This window comes from Macrotis lagotis, chromosome 7 (assembly GCF_037893015.1).
Source record: "Macrotis lagotis isolate mMagLag1 chromosome 7, bilby.v1.9.chrom.fasta, whole genome shotgun sequence".
NCBI lineage: Eukaryota > Metazoa > Chordata > Mammalia > Peramelemorphia > Peramelidae > Macrotis > Macrotis lagotis.
The window spans coordinates 115,035,580-115,048,725 of record NC_133664.1 but is presented as its reverse complement, the minus strand read 5'-3'; the positions used below and the strand labels follow the sequence as shown (position 1 = coordinate 115,048,725).

The 13,146-nt window shown below is 36.2% G+C and overlaps 1 pseudogene; it reads left to right on the top strand.

Annotated features, from left to right (window-relative positions):
* The window catches only part of LOC141492914 (alpha-enolase pseudogene), a 64,160-nt pseudogene that overhangs the window by 49,827 nt on the left and 1,187 nt on the right, over positions 1-13,146 (top strand).

Below are 13,146 nucleotides of genomic sequence, written 5' to 3'. Positions count from 1 at the left end.
TTAGATATATACGATTGCACACTCAATAGACCACAGTCAACAAGAATAAAAATAGTGTAATCATAACTTTTATATGTGCTGGGAAATCAAAAGTTTAATGTGACTTGCTTTATTGAAATATTTATTTTATTGTGGTAGTCTGGAATTGAACCCACAATATCTCTGAGGCATGTCTGTGCTAGTTATGTGACCCTGGACAAGTCACAACCTCTCTACATTTCCTCATATAGAGACATTAATAGTATTTACCTCCCAAGGTTGTTGTGAGGATTAAATGAGGCAATATTTGCAATGTACTTCATAAACCTTATAGTGCCATATATTATTTACTACTAATATTATTATTAGATACCATTTATTAATAATACATAATATTGATAACACTATTGTTTGATAATAATAATACATAATTAAATAAAAAATAATCTATATTGGTGATATTACTGCTAGTAATAATAATAATTTCACTTATTCAGTGAGTTAACTGTATAAATTCAACCCATGGATGACAAAGTCAGACACCCTGTAACAACCAACCTTATCAGTCTTGTTAGTATCAAACATTCCAGACATTTCAGTATAGTAGCAAGGTCTATGGGAAAAAGTCAAAAGGAGACCAGTGAGAAGAATTCCACTGGCTCTTCCCAGGACCCTTCAAACATAGCAATCCCAAATATATTGTTATTCTAGGGTTTGCTAATATTCAAATCTTATAAGGCAAAAGCTGACAGAATTCTGAGTGATGATGAATAAGACAGAATATAAGTGAAAGTTAGAGGGTGGAAATGATCATGACTCTCTGGATAGCCCAGTCTTCACTTTTGTGCTTGTTAGATAAAAAATAATATAAAGCAGGAGTTTGATTGACCTGAAGAATAAGAATGGAGAAACAGTTGTGGTATAATCCAGAAACAGGATGTGTATTCGAATCTTAGCTTTACCAGCTATTAATCTGGATAAATTAACAACTCTATCTATACTTCATCTTCCCCATCTATAAAATGGAAATTACAATAATAGAGGCACTACCTGATAGACAAGGTTGATGTGAAAATCAAATGAAATAATTAATATAAAGCACTGTATAGATTTCTGATAATAATAGTAATAAATATGGCTTTAACAAGGAATATTAATAATGTAATAAGCAGGAAGCCTTCTCAAACTACTGTTAATTCCAGTGCTTTGTAGCTTGCTTTGTACACATTTGTTGGCACATTGACTTTCATATTGAATTGTAAGCTCCTTGAGGTCAGAAACTGCCTTTTCCCTCTTTTTATATCCCTATTCTTTTGTAGAGTTCCAGAAATATAGTAGGCATTAAATAAGTGTCTATTGAGTTGAATTACACACTAACTTAGGATGGAGAGGGAATATTTTAGACCCTCACTTAATCAATTGTAGCATAACAGAAAGGTTTAGCCAGGGTTGGTTAACACTGGAAGGTGGAAAGAAGTACAGGATCACTTCTGTGAAGTAGTCAAAAGAACATTGACCTTGACCTAGATTTGAGCCTCACTTATCCTCTCAGAACTTCAATATCTTCATCAGTAAAATTCAAATAATGTGGTTGCTATGAGATAATATATGCAATGTATCTTATTAACAGAAATTAGAATTAGGAAGGGAACTGTTTCAAGTTAAGGTTTTTAAATATGGGTTAGAGAGAGACAAAATCTGGAGGAGGAAGAGAAAATCATTATTAATTAGTTCAGAAATATTACATATAAGGGGGTGGCTGAGTAGTGCAGTGGATAGAGCACAGACCCTGGAGTCAGGAGTACCTGAGTTCAAATCCGGCCTCAGACACTTAATAATTACCTGGCTGTGTGGCCTTGGGCAAGCCACTTAACCCCATTGCCTTGCAAAATAAAAAAACTAAAAAAGAAAAAAAAGAAAAAAGAAATATCACATAATAGAAGAAAAGATGAAATCATAATAATATTCCCACTTATTAATGTATTTCCTGTATTATTAAATCAGAGTATTATTTCATTAAGAAATAGTCTATAATATTATTTTGAGCAAAGTTTTTCCTTCTAAAATAGAAGGCTAGATCTTTATAGGATATTTATGTATATATGTGTATGTATATATAGAGATATGATATGGATTATATATATATATATACATATAAAGGTCAAAAAATCAATCAAAAGTGGTATCTGCTATGGAGGATAATTTAGATGTTTGTTTTGGGGCTCTGAAAAATTCCCTGCTTGTCTGCAGGAAATAGAAAAGGCAAAGCTATTTATGGTATGGTAAGATTTCTTCTTCTTCTCATGGGAAAGTAGCTGATGTCAGTGTCTGAAAGACTTTTCTCTGCCCTCAATCCACAACCTCCTTTATTGGGAGATGGTGCTGCTGATCTCAGAAATAAAACAGAAAACATTATCTTAACATGTTATAAAAACATGCTACACCTACACCTGGAATAGTGTATGGTTGCCACACCTTAAAAAAGAGGTAGCAAAGAATTCAGTGAAATCAAAGAAGATTAAAAGAGTATTGACCTTGGGGTCAAAGGATCTGGATTCAAATTCTGACTCTGATAATTTTTACCTGTGTGTCACCATTTCATCATCCTCTGACATTTATTGGATTCCAACTAGATTCAAAGCATTTTGTCAGGTACTGATACCATTGGACTTAACAAATATTTATTAAGTACCTTCTGTTTGCAGATCACTGAACTAGATGCTTGAAAAGATATAGTTAGGAACAACAAAGAGGTAAAAAACAAAACTAAACATGTTCCTACAGAGGTTGTAATCTAAACTATCTCTCCAACTATAGAGTAAAAATGCTCAAATTTTTCAGCCAGTAAAGACAAGGACATGCCTCTAGGCTGACTGAGGCAACTCAGGAATCAGACTCATCTCACCTTTTCTGCCAAGTCCTTCTGGAGAACAATATTTTATTAAGCAAAATTTCAGAATTCTTTTCACAGAGTACACAACATTCATTCAATAATCACTTATTAAGCATCTGCTGTATGCAAGGCACTGTACTAAGAATAGATACAAAGACAAAATGTTTTCAAGAACTTAGTGACATTCTATTGCTGGAGGGAGAAAGAGGTGTATTCTAATATTTGAACAAATAAGTAAGTACAGTATAATATGAGGAGGGAGAAATCTCTAATTACAAGGTTAATTAAGGCTAAAAATAATAGTTTCTCAAGGGAAAAGAGACTCATTTTTTTCATCATAGCCCCCAGCACATAAGTAAGCATTTCACAAATTTTAGAGCATGAAATATATATATATATATATATATATATATATATATGTATATATATACACACACACACACATATGTATAAATATAAGACTCAGCTCTGATCCATCTTATGAAGATCTTTCCTTGTCTGCTACCCTCTCCATCTCTACTAGCTTTCCCTCTGAATTTGCCTTTCATTTTTATTGACACTCCATATCTTATACGTATATAATTTTTTGCATGTTTTTTCCACCATTAGGTGGCACAGAGGATGGAGAGCCAAGAATACTCGTTTTGCTGAGTTCAAATTTGACCTCATACATTAGCTCTGTGACCCTGGGCAAACCACTCAGTCCTCTTTGCCTCATCTGTAAAATGAGTTGGAAAAGGAAATGGCCAACCATTCCTATTTCTCTGGCCAAGAAAATTCCAAATGGGTTCATGAACAGTCAGACTTGACAGTTTTGACTTAAAAATGACTGAGCAGCAACAACAATGGGCAAGGACCATGTTTTTGCCTTATTTTGTGTGCCCCAGCTCTTAATATATAATATGATAAGCTTTATAAATAAATGCTTGTTGACTAACCCAAGGCAATATGATGTAGCAAAGAGATATCTAACACTGGAGTCAGGAAGATCTATGTTCACATCTGATTTCTGACATCTAGTTATCATAACCAGGAGTCATTCACATTTTAGGTTCCCAAGTAACTCTCCAAGTATATGCTTCAGATTAAGTTATTACTAAAAGATTTGCACCAGGAGTTCTTCCAAACTGATGAGGTCACAGGGTCTACACTATTGATAGAGTGTATGTGGATAGAGGGATAGATTAAGGGGTATATGAATGAATGGATGGATGAATAGATGCATAGATGAATGATTGGATGGATGGATGGATGGATGGATAGATGAATGGTTGAATGGGTAGATGGGTAGATGGATGAATGACTGGATGGTAGAAAGAAGAAGGCATACTTCCCTTCATGGATTCTGCCTTCAGAGCAGAATTCTTCCCCACTCATTCATACATATGGATTAAATGTAATTTGAAGAGTATATGTTCATTCTTGAGATGAACACTCTGCATTGTAAAGTTCAGGGTCCTATTAAGTCTTTTCCATAGCTTAGGATATAGGAAGCTAGGTCAGACTGGCATAGAAAAATCAAACAGTGGGGCCAAGAGACAGGTAAAGAATCTTCCATTAGCATCAATCAAAAAGTGTATATTTCAGAGCATGGCAATAGAGAAGGTCCAGGCAAGGAAAGGGATATTTGGTAATGAGCAATTCATAAATATTCCATTGATGAAAATACATTCAAACACTGCCTCTTTCTTAGCCAGATGGAATCTGTCTTGCTTTTAAAAACTTTCATAATGTTTAATTTGCATCTTTCTTTTGCACTTTTACACTATTCCTTTCCAGTGTTTATCACAGTTTCACATAATTGATTTGACATATCAACAAGTTCAGGTCCGCTTTACCTTTTTTCCCTGGACTCCTGGAGTTCTCTTCTATTACTGTGATAGTTCTCCTCTCTATTCTTTACTTCTCCTCCCATCTATCCTTCAGGTAGCTGCTAGAAATGATTTCTGTCTCTATTCCTATAGTTATTGGCTTTTCCTTGCCCCTGACCACAGCCCTTTCCCAGGTGAAGCCAGATATTGGAGGATCTTGAATAACTTAATCCAAAATTCAATAGCCTCCAACATCTGACTCCAATCTAGGAAAATGCTAGATATGTAGTCAGAGAAGCTGGTTTCAGATTCTGGGTCTGTTTTTTTACTATATTCATTTTAGGAAAGAATCTTCACCTCTCTGGACCTCAGTATTCTCATCTTAAAGAGAGGGAGGAGATGATCTTAAAAGTCCCAGCTCTAAATCTATTTTTCCTGTGACCCTATGCACTCTACATTTCCCTTTTTCAGAAAAGTATTCCCTCTCCATTACCATTCAATGAAATACTTCCTTTCCTTTATTTTAGAGCTTCAGTTCTATTCTACCCTTCTTCATGAAGCCTCCCTTATTACCCCCAGCTAGAAATGAATACTTCTCTCTCTAAAATGTCTCGTGCCATCCTACTTGACCTCTCCTATGTACTTGTCACAGTCTTACATGCTTTATTCATATACACGCCTATTACTCCTACTTAGCTACATCATAAATCTTGCTCACCCCGTGCCACCTCACTTCACCGTACTCAGCCATTCTCTTCTCCAACAGACTAGGAAGAGCCAAAACCTCTGGATTCAGATAATGACACAAAATCTGTTTTGTCTTGTCACTGTTTTCTCTCTAGTGAGGTCAAGAGAACCCAGATCACAAGATCATAGGCTTTTTAAATTCAAGTGAACAACCATTTCTTAGTGCCTGTTAAGGTCTGGACTCAACGAATCATCTAGGTCAGCTTCCCCCAGCCCAATTTAACAGAAGAAATTGAGTTTCAGAGAGATTAAGCAATTTACCCTAAGTTACAGGCTAATGACTTGAAGGCTAGTGCCATCAACTATTTCCACTCTGTTGCATTGATTCTCCAAGAATTTTCAACTTCCAAGCTCACTGAGGACTTCTCTAACCAAGACTCAAAGCCCACATGGTCCTTGCCTCACTTTCTCTGTTATTCCTGTATATCTTCCCTAAAATCTCTCACTCCAAATTCACTCTCTATTCACTTTATATAAGTTCCCAAGACCAAGCTCTCTTCATGTGAAGGACAGTGCAAAAGGTGCTTGACTTAAGCCATGGAATAGATTCTTAGCTATGCTGTTTATTACCTATATTCTCTTTGGCAAGTCACTCAATCTCTCTATTTTTTTTTGCAGAGCAATGGGTTAAGTGACTTGCTCAAGGTCACACAGCTAGGTGATTATTAAGTGTCTGAGGTCAAATTTGAACTCAGGTCTTCCTGACTCCAGGGCTTGTGCTCTATCCACTGTGCCACCTAGCTGACCCTCACTCAATCTCTCTAGAACTCATTAACTCATATTTCAAGTCAGGAGTTGGACTAGATGACCTCAAAAGTCTCTTCCAACTCTCTAGCTATGATCTCTGACCTCCTTGCAACTAACCACTCTCAAATGCTAACACTTGATCTTGGTCTTGCCACTAATATGCTTTGTTCTCTTGGGCAAGTCTCTTCACCTTGATTGTTCACCATTTCTTTATTTATAAAAAGACAATATTAGACAAGATAATCTTGAATTTACAATGCTATTATTATGTATGATATTCATGATAATTCTCTGTTTACCATGTATCTTCCTTTTTTTTTAAATTGTTAGCTGTTTGGAGTTTGCACAGCTCACTGCATCTTTTCAATAGAGATGTGTTGGAACTCAAGGAATATAGCTTTAGCACGAGATGCAAAAAGTTCCAGTCTTTCATGACATGAACTGAAATGAATTCCATAATAAACCAAATTAAGTGTTTATTACAAAATTACAAAATTGAGGAACTCAAATTATGATCCTCACATTAAGGTGTCACTCATTGTCACTAGCAGGGTATTCAGAAATCCAAACTGAAATACCCTTAAAGACATCAAGGACAAGGGAGTGATGAAGGTGAAACAACTTGGGATTGAGTACATCTGAACATAGTCACTAATGCACAGAGACATTTAGGCTAGGTATGTATTAATAAGTAGTCAAGAAAGGCTTGTCACTAATGATGCAATCAGCCCTATTTTCTTAGCTTGCTAAGGAACATTACTCAAGAGGGAAAAGTGGATTACTCTGTAGCAAGAGGCACTTATGTAGGATCTTGTAGGAATCTTACTCCCACAGTGTCTGGGATTCCATCTTCAAGATTCCCCTTTGTACAAGTTCTGGTGTTCTTGGGGTCGAAGTTGTAGGCTCTGGCATAAGAAAAGATGTGTTATATCTGCGTCTTGAAGGATGAAGACCCCTCTGCAGTAAACAAGGAAGGTGGCTGCTAATATGTCTCTGTGGGCAATGGAAGTAATAAAAACCTAGTTTGAAAAGCTCAGGCTTTGGAGGGAGCAGTTACTGAAGAAATTGGTCTCAGACTTGGGACAAAGACATTCATGACTGAGGGTGAGGCTCTAAGAATCTTTCTATCTCTACCAAGAGGGAGGTATACCCCAGTGGGAAGAAGACAGTACATTCTCATTCTCTTATCAGACATGATAACAGAGTTTACTTTACCTAAAGGCAGTTAGTTCTCCAGCAATTTTGCTGATAATACTTTGCTTTAAAACAACACAAGGTTCAGTGACTTACTAAGTGACTTGGAATAATAGGAATGTTTTAGGTCATCTGATAACTTGTCTCATTCCCTACATTGGGAGTTTAAAATTTTTAATTTAATATTTAAAAGCCCCAAAGTACAAGAAATGCTATTTAATGTTTTCTTGTTATTGACATTTCTTACTAAATCCCATGTTGTGATTTAGAACAAATCTTTGGACCTCTGTGGCCTCACTATAAAATAGGAATAATAATTACTTACACTACCTACCTCACAAGATCATTATGAGGAAAACCTTTTTATAACTCATAAAGCAATATATAAACATGAACTACTACTCTTATTTATTTCAAGTATTTTATTTTCATTGCCAGTCCTGTGGGTTGAAGTCTGAGATCATGTAAAATCTTAAGGAAGGAGTCCACTAGAAGTTTACCTGAGAGTGGGGAAAGCTAAAAGTTGCAGAGAAATGAAACAATTCTCCATTTGACTTTTAGGATCTCATAAGCTATGGGGTACATAAGGGTCACAGATGCTCCTCCCTCTTGTTGGGGGAGCATAGAAATGAACAATACAATGTTAGATCTAGAATCAGAAGAATGTGAGTTCAAATCCTGCCTCAGTCACTCAATCACCATCAGTCTCAGCTTTCTCATATGTTAAAGGGGGATCAAACTGGCACCTACTTCCTAGGCATATTGAGAACATCAAATGAGATAATATTTTTAAAGCATTACGTAAATGCTATCTCGTATTATTATTCCCCTGAGATAGAAGACCATGAGGGTGGCTAGGTGGTGCAGTGGATAGAGCACTGGCCCTGGAGTCAGGAGTACCTGAGTTCAAATCCGACCTCAGACATTTAATAATTACCTAGCTGTGTGGCCTTGGGTAAGCCACTTAACCCCATTGCCTTGCAAAAAAACCCAACCAAACAAACAAACTAAACTAAGAGAAAAAAAGGAGATAGAAGACCATGACATCAAGACAGCATGGGCACAGGCAAATTGGAGCCCAGGCCTTCCTGAGCCCACAATCCACTCCAAAATGCTGTCTCTTGTAACATCTGACATCTATTATTCCACTGAAATGTCTTTGGAACTTGACTTCTTAGGATGAATAATTTGCATATATTTATTTGTTGTTCAGAAATTTTAGTCATATCTTTCTCTTCATGATCCCATTTGGGGTTTTCTTGACAAAGATACTGGAGGGATTTGCCATCTCTTTCTCCGGTTCACCTTACAGATGAGGAAACTGAGACCACTTAGGTTAAATGACTTGCCCAGAATGACACAACTAGTTTGAGAATTTAAATTCAGAAAGATGAGTCTTCCTGACTTTAAGTGCAACACTCTATACACTATGGCACTACCTAGCAGCCTTCTATGTTTATTACCTACCACAAAAAGTAGTACAACTTTTATTTATACTGAAACTATTTCCTTCAAACTTACAGGAATGACTGCTTATTCTAGACTTCCAAGATTTTTTCACCAAAGTTTCATGTTCTTTTAGGTCATTTCATAAGTTTTGATAATTTTATTTTTAAAATAAATATATACAAACTATAAACTTATATAATTATAAAATGTATAGTTTGTAATTAGATTACAGCTTTTACTAATTTTATAGATTGAGTATATCTTGGTATTTGTCCAAATTAGAAACTTCAGCTCTTCTAGTTTGGCAGCATATGGTGGCCACCTAATTCTATTAATTCCTTTGTAAAACTATGTCTTATTTAATATATATATATATATATATATATATGATAAAATATGTATATATACATACATATGTATTAATATTTTTTATTGGCACTTCTCAAATGTACAGAGAAATGATTGTGTTGGCAGTCACAAATAGCTTGCTATTTCTCTTCCTAGAGCTGGAAATAGATGGAGACTAGGGAAAGGGAATTCCAAAGGTGGGGGCTTCTTTTCTCTTTAAATTTGTGAGTATAGTTTGTGCTAATTGCTGAAAGAGGAGACATGGGAGAGTGTGTTCCGTTTGCATTATCCATTAGACTATGAGTGCCTTGCAAACAAAGGTGAGTTTTTTTGCCTTTCTTCTCCCCCCCCCCTTTTCCCTCGCTCTGAGCTGGGCACATAATAATGCTTAATGAATAGTTTTTGACTTGACTTTACACAGTGGCTTTTTAGGATAGCATTAAGAAGGCCAGTTGATGATGATATTGGGTAACAATGTGGTTTTTCCTTAAAAGGACATTATAATCACAAAATGATAGAATTTTAGAACAAGCGTCCTTAGAGATGATCTAGGCCAACTCACTTATTTTACAGATGAGGGAAATGAGATCCAGAGCTATAAAATAACTTAGGGGTCACATAGCTAGCTAATATTTATTTAGATAACAAAAATTCCTAAGATAGGGCATTTCCCCTACTTTTCAATGAAATTTAAAACCAAGAACATTTGCAGCATTGCAAGAGACAGTCACTAATGTTTTATTGTTACTGACTCATTCTTGATGAATCCCATATATCTATTTTAAGTATTTTATTTTCGTTTCCACTCCCACAGATGATATGAATTCCTGCCAGGCAAAGCTTTGAAATAGCTACTCACTGTTTTTTTTCCCCCTTTTCTCATTCTGAGAACTGTCTCCTACAGAATTTCATTCTTATAGTTATTACTTTAAAACATCCTGCCATATCTCCAACCCATAGGCCTGAGATTAGTTTTCATCAACCCACAGAGGGCAGCACATCTCAGAAGAAGATAAGGAAAATTCTTGACCTTCCAAGCACTCCTCAACCCATCCCTTCCAAGTTCAGCTCTTTGAAGAGGGGATCATTTATGGGTATACCCCAAAATTGATAGAATACAGAGGCAGTCTCCAATTCCCAGCTCCCATTTTTATCTAGAACCAATACTTAGGTAATTTTGCCCAATAATCTGCTAATAAGCATTTAAATCTTTGAATCCCAACGGATTATTTCATAGCCTTCAAGAATCGCCAAGCAAGCTTTTAAGCCTGGCCAGTCTTCTTTCAAACACTCACAGAAGGAATCAAGGTAAAAAAGTGTGCATGTCAGTTTATTCCTAATATTAAGATATGGCAGGATGTTTTAAAGTAATAACTATAAGCATAAATCCCATCGGGGAGTCAGCAAAATTACTTTCATGTTGGAAGGGTATAACAAATGTCAATGAATATTTATGGTGATAGTGATTTACATAAATGTGCATCTTAGAATCAAGAAGTCACAAATACTTAAAACAGAACCATAGCTAGCCATTCTGGCATCTAGAACAAATGGGGGGTGGGGCAGGGTGGAAAGGATACCTTGAAGAAAAACTTTGGATCTAAGGGAACAGACTCCTAAACATTGCTCTTTGGGAGGAAAAAAAGGAGTCCCAGAAAACCCAATGTGGGGAGGCAGTTATTGGGGGAGGCAACAGGGTTGACTTGCCTGCATTGTGGAAAGGTCTTGGTTAAAGAACAATGTTAGCTATACAATTGAAAGAGTGCTGGCTTTGAGATCAATGGACTTCAATTCAAATTCCATCTCCTTTCTATCTCTGTGACTTCCTCATCTATAAAATGAGAAGATTGGACTAGATGGTTTTGAGGGTCCCTCCCAGCTTTAAACTTTCCAATTCTGTAATCCTTTGTTGTCCATCAAACAAAGGACAAACGATAACAATAGCTTTCCTCATATTTTAAGCTATTGGATTCACCTCTTCTCTGCCTTCTAACAATCTACTTATTAATCTATTAAACCCATTATAATAATAATATTATAATGGGAGAAGACTATTTAGAAGCCCCTTGGAGATCTGCCTTTTAGTTTCTAACTCCTATATGTGCATTATTACAAGAACCTTCTAGAGACAGCATACAAAAATGTTATTTAATCTCTTTCTTGAATTGTACTAATTCATACATTCAAAATAAAATAATACAAATTTATAAGCCAGTAAAGACAAAACTGATGTAAAATATTTCTGTAATGAATTTTCCTTCTGAACTACCAAGAAATACATATATGCATATGTGAGTATTTATATATATATAAACAGTATCTATAACCATATCTGAATCTACAGATATAGATAGCTAAATAGATTGATAGCTGGCTAATTAGTTAACTAGCTAGATAATTCTAAAGTATTTGATCTGAAAAGAAGGTTGACTGGTCATGTGGTGAGATCAGGAGAAAAACCAATGGACCACTGATATTCTCTGGGCTTATCCATTCAACATCAAGAGAGCTAAAAAAAAATCCAACCCCATTATGTTGGATGGACCCTGCTCTGGAGGATTCAAGAGGACACAGACAAGAGTTACACAGAGCCAAAGGGGAAGGATGGCTTAATCAGCTAACAAGCATTTATTAAGACACCATGCTAAATACAAAGAAATGGGGAAAAAATGTCCATGCCAGGCTACACAGAAAACCAGATCAAAGGAGCTCACAATCTAAACATACAAACAACTATGTTCATATTATATGTATATGCATCTATATCTCTGTAATAACTTGGAAGTAATCTCAGAGGGAAGGCATGAGGAACAGAAAAGACTTCTTGCTGAAAGGGTGATTTTTAACAGAGAGTTGAAGGAAGCCAGAAGTCAGAGAAAAGGGAGGAGGGAGAAGGTTAACTGAAGGGAATCCCTGAATCGACTTCCTCAAAAATTCATTAAATATCAGTTTATAAAATGTAATGAAGCCCTTTCAAAAACAATATACTAAGATTATTTAAAAATGTGGTTTTCCCCCCCACCTCCTTCCCTTATAAGTTTCCTGATCTCTGATCTAGAAAGATACTGTGTGCTGCTCTTGATGCTAGTGGATAACTGCCAGTAGAGGCTTCCTGGGGGCTTTGAGGAGATCATTAGTTTTATAGTTGGAGGCAAAGTGATCTAGATAGAGAGTATAGGAATTCCTTCTTGTGCTATAATTCAGCTCTTCCATAGGGAATACTTTCACATAAAATCAAATAGTTTTTTCCATGCCAGGGTACAGAGAGAACTAGATCAAAGGAGCAATAAGCAGCCATTGGCTGCTTGCCATTAATTGAGATAGGGATGGAGAAGAGCAAGGCAGTACTCATCCCACCCTGACCATCTGGGTCTCCCTGCTTCTTTTTAATCTGGCTCCTTCCTATATCCCCATGTTTGTCAGCACTGGGTTGATATTGTACACTGTGGTGACTGCCATTGGGCTGGCTCATTGAGAAGGCATAAGTAACAGTGACCATAGATGATTGCTTTGACATGCCAATGCATTTCCAAGATCATGGAGAGAAACTGGCATGGTAAACTGCGATTCAGCCAGCTTCTTGGTGATTCTTCCCCCAGACCAAAGATGCTATACTTCTAAATCCGAAATTGGAAAGGGAGGGAAATTTTCAAGTAAATCTCAGTTTTATCACTTTGCTTCCCTTTCACTTTCTACTTCTTCCTGAAAAATTCACAAGCATACAGACTTGCATTATAGTACCTGATTTATAGCATTATTTTTCTCCAAAGACTAGTAAAATATTTCCTTTTATCTCTCTTCTCCCCTCCCCGACCCTACTAAAAAATCAAAACATCAGGGGGAAAAAGGAAGCAGGTTACATAAGTAGATACTAAACTTGCTAGAGAAGGATTTGCAGGCTACCTGAGGCTGCCAATAGCTGCAGCCTTTACTCCTTTTGTTCATACAAATTGTAAAAAGTTTTGAAGAAAAATAAAT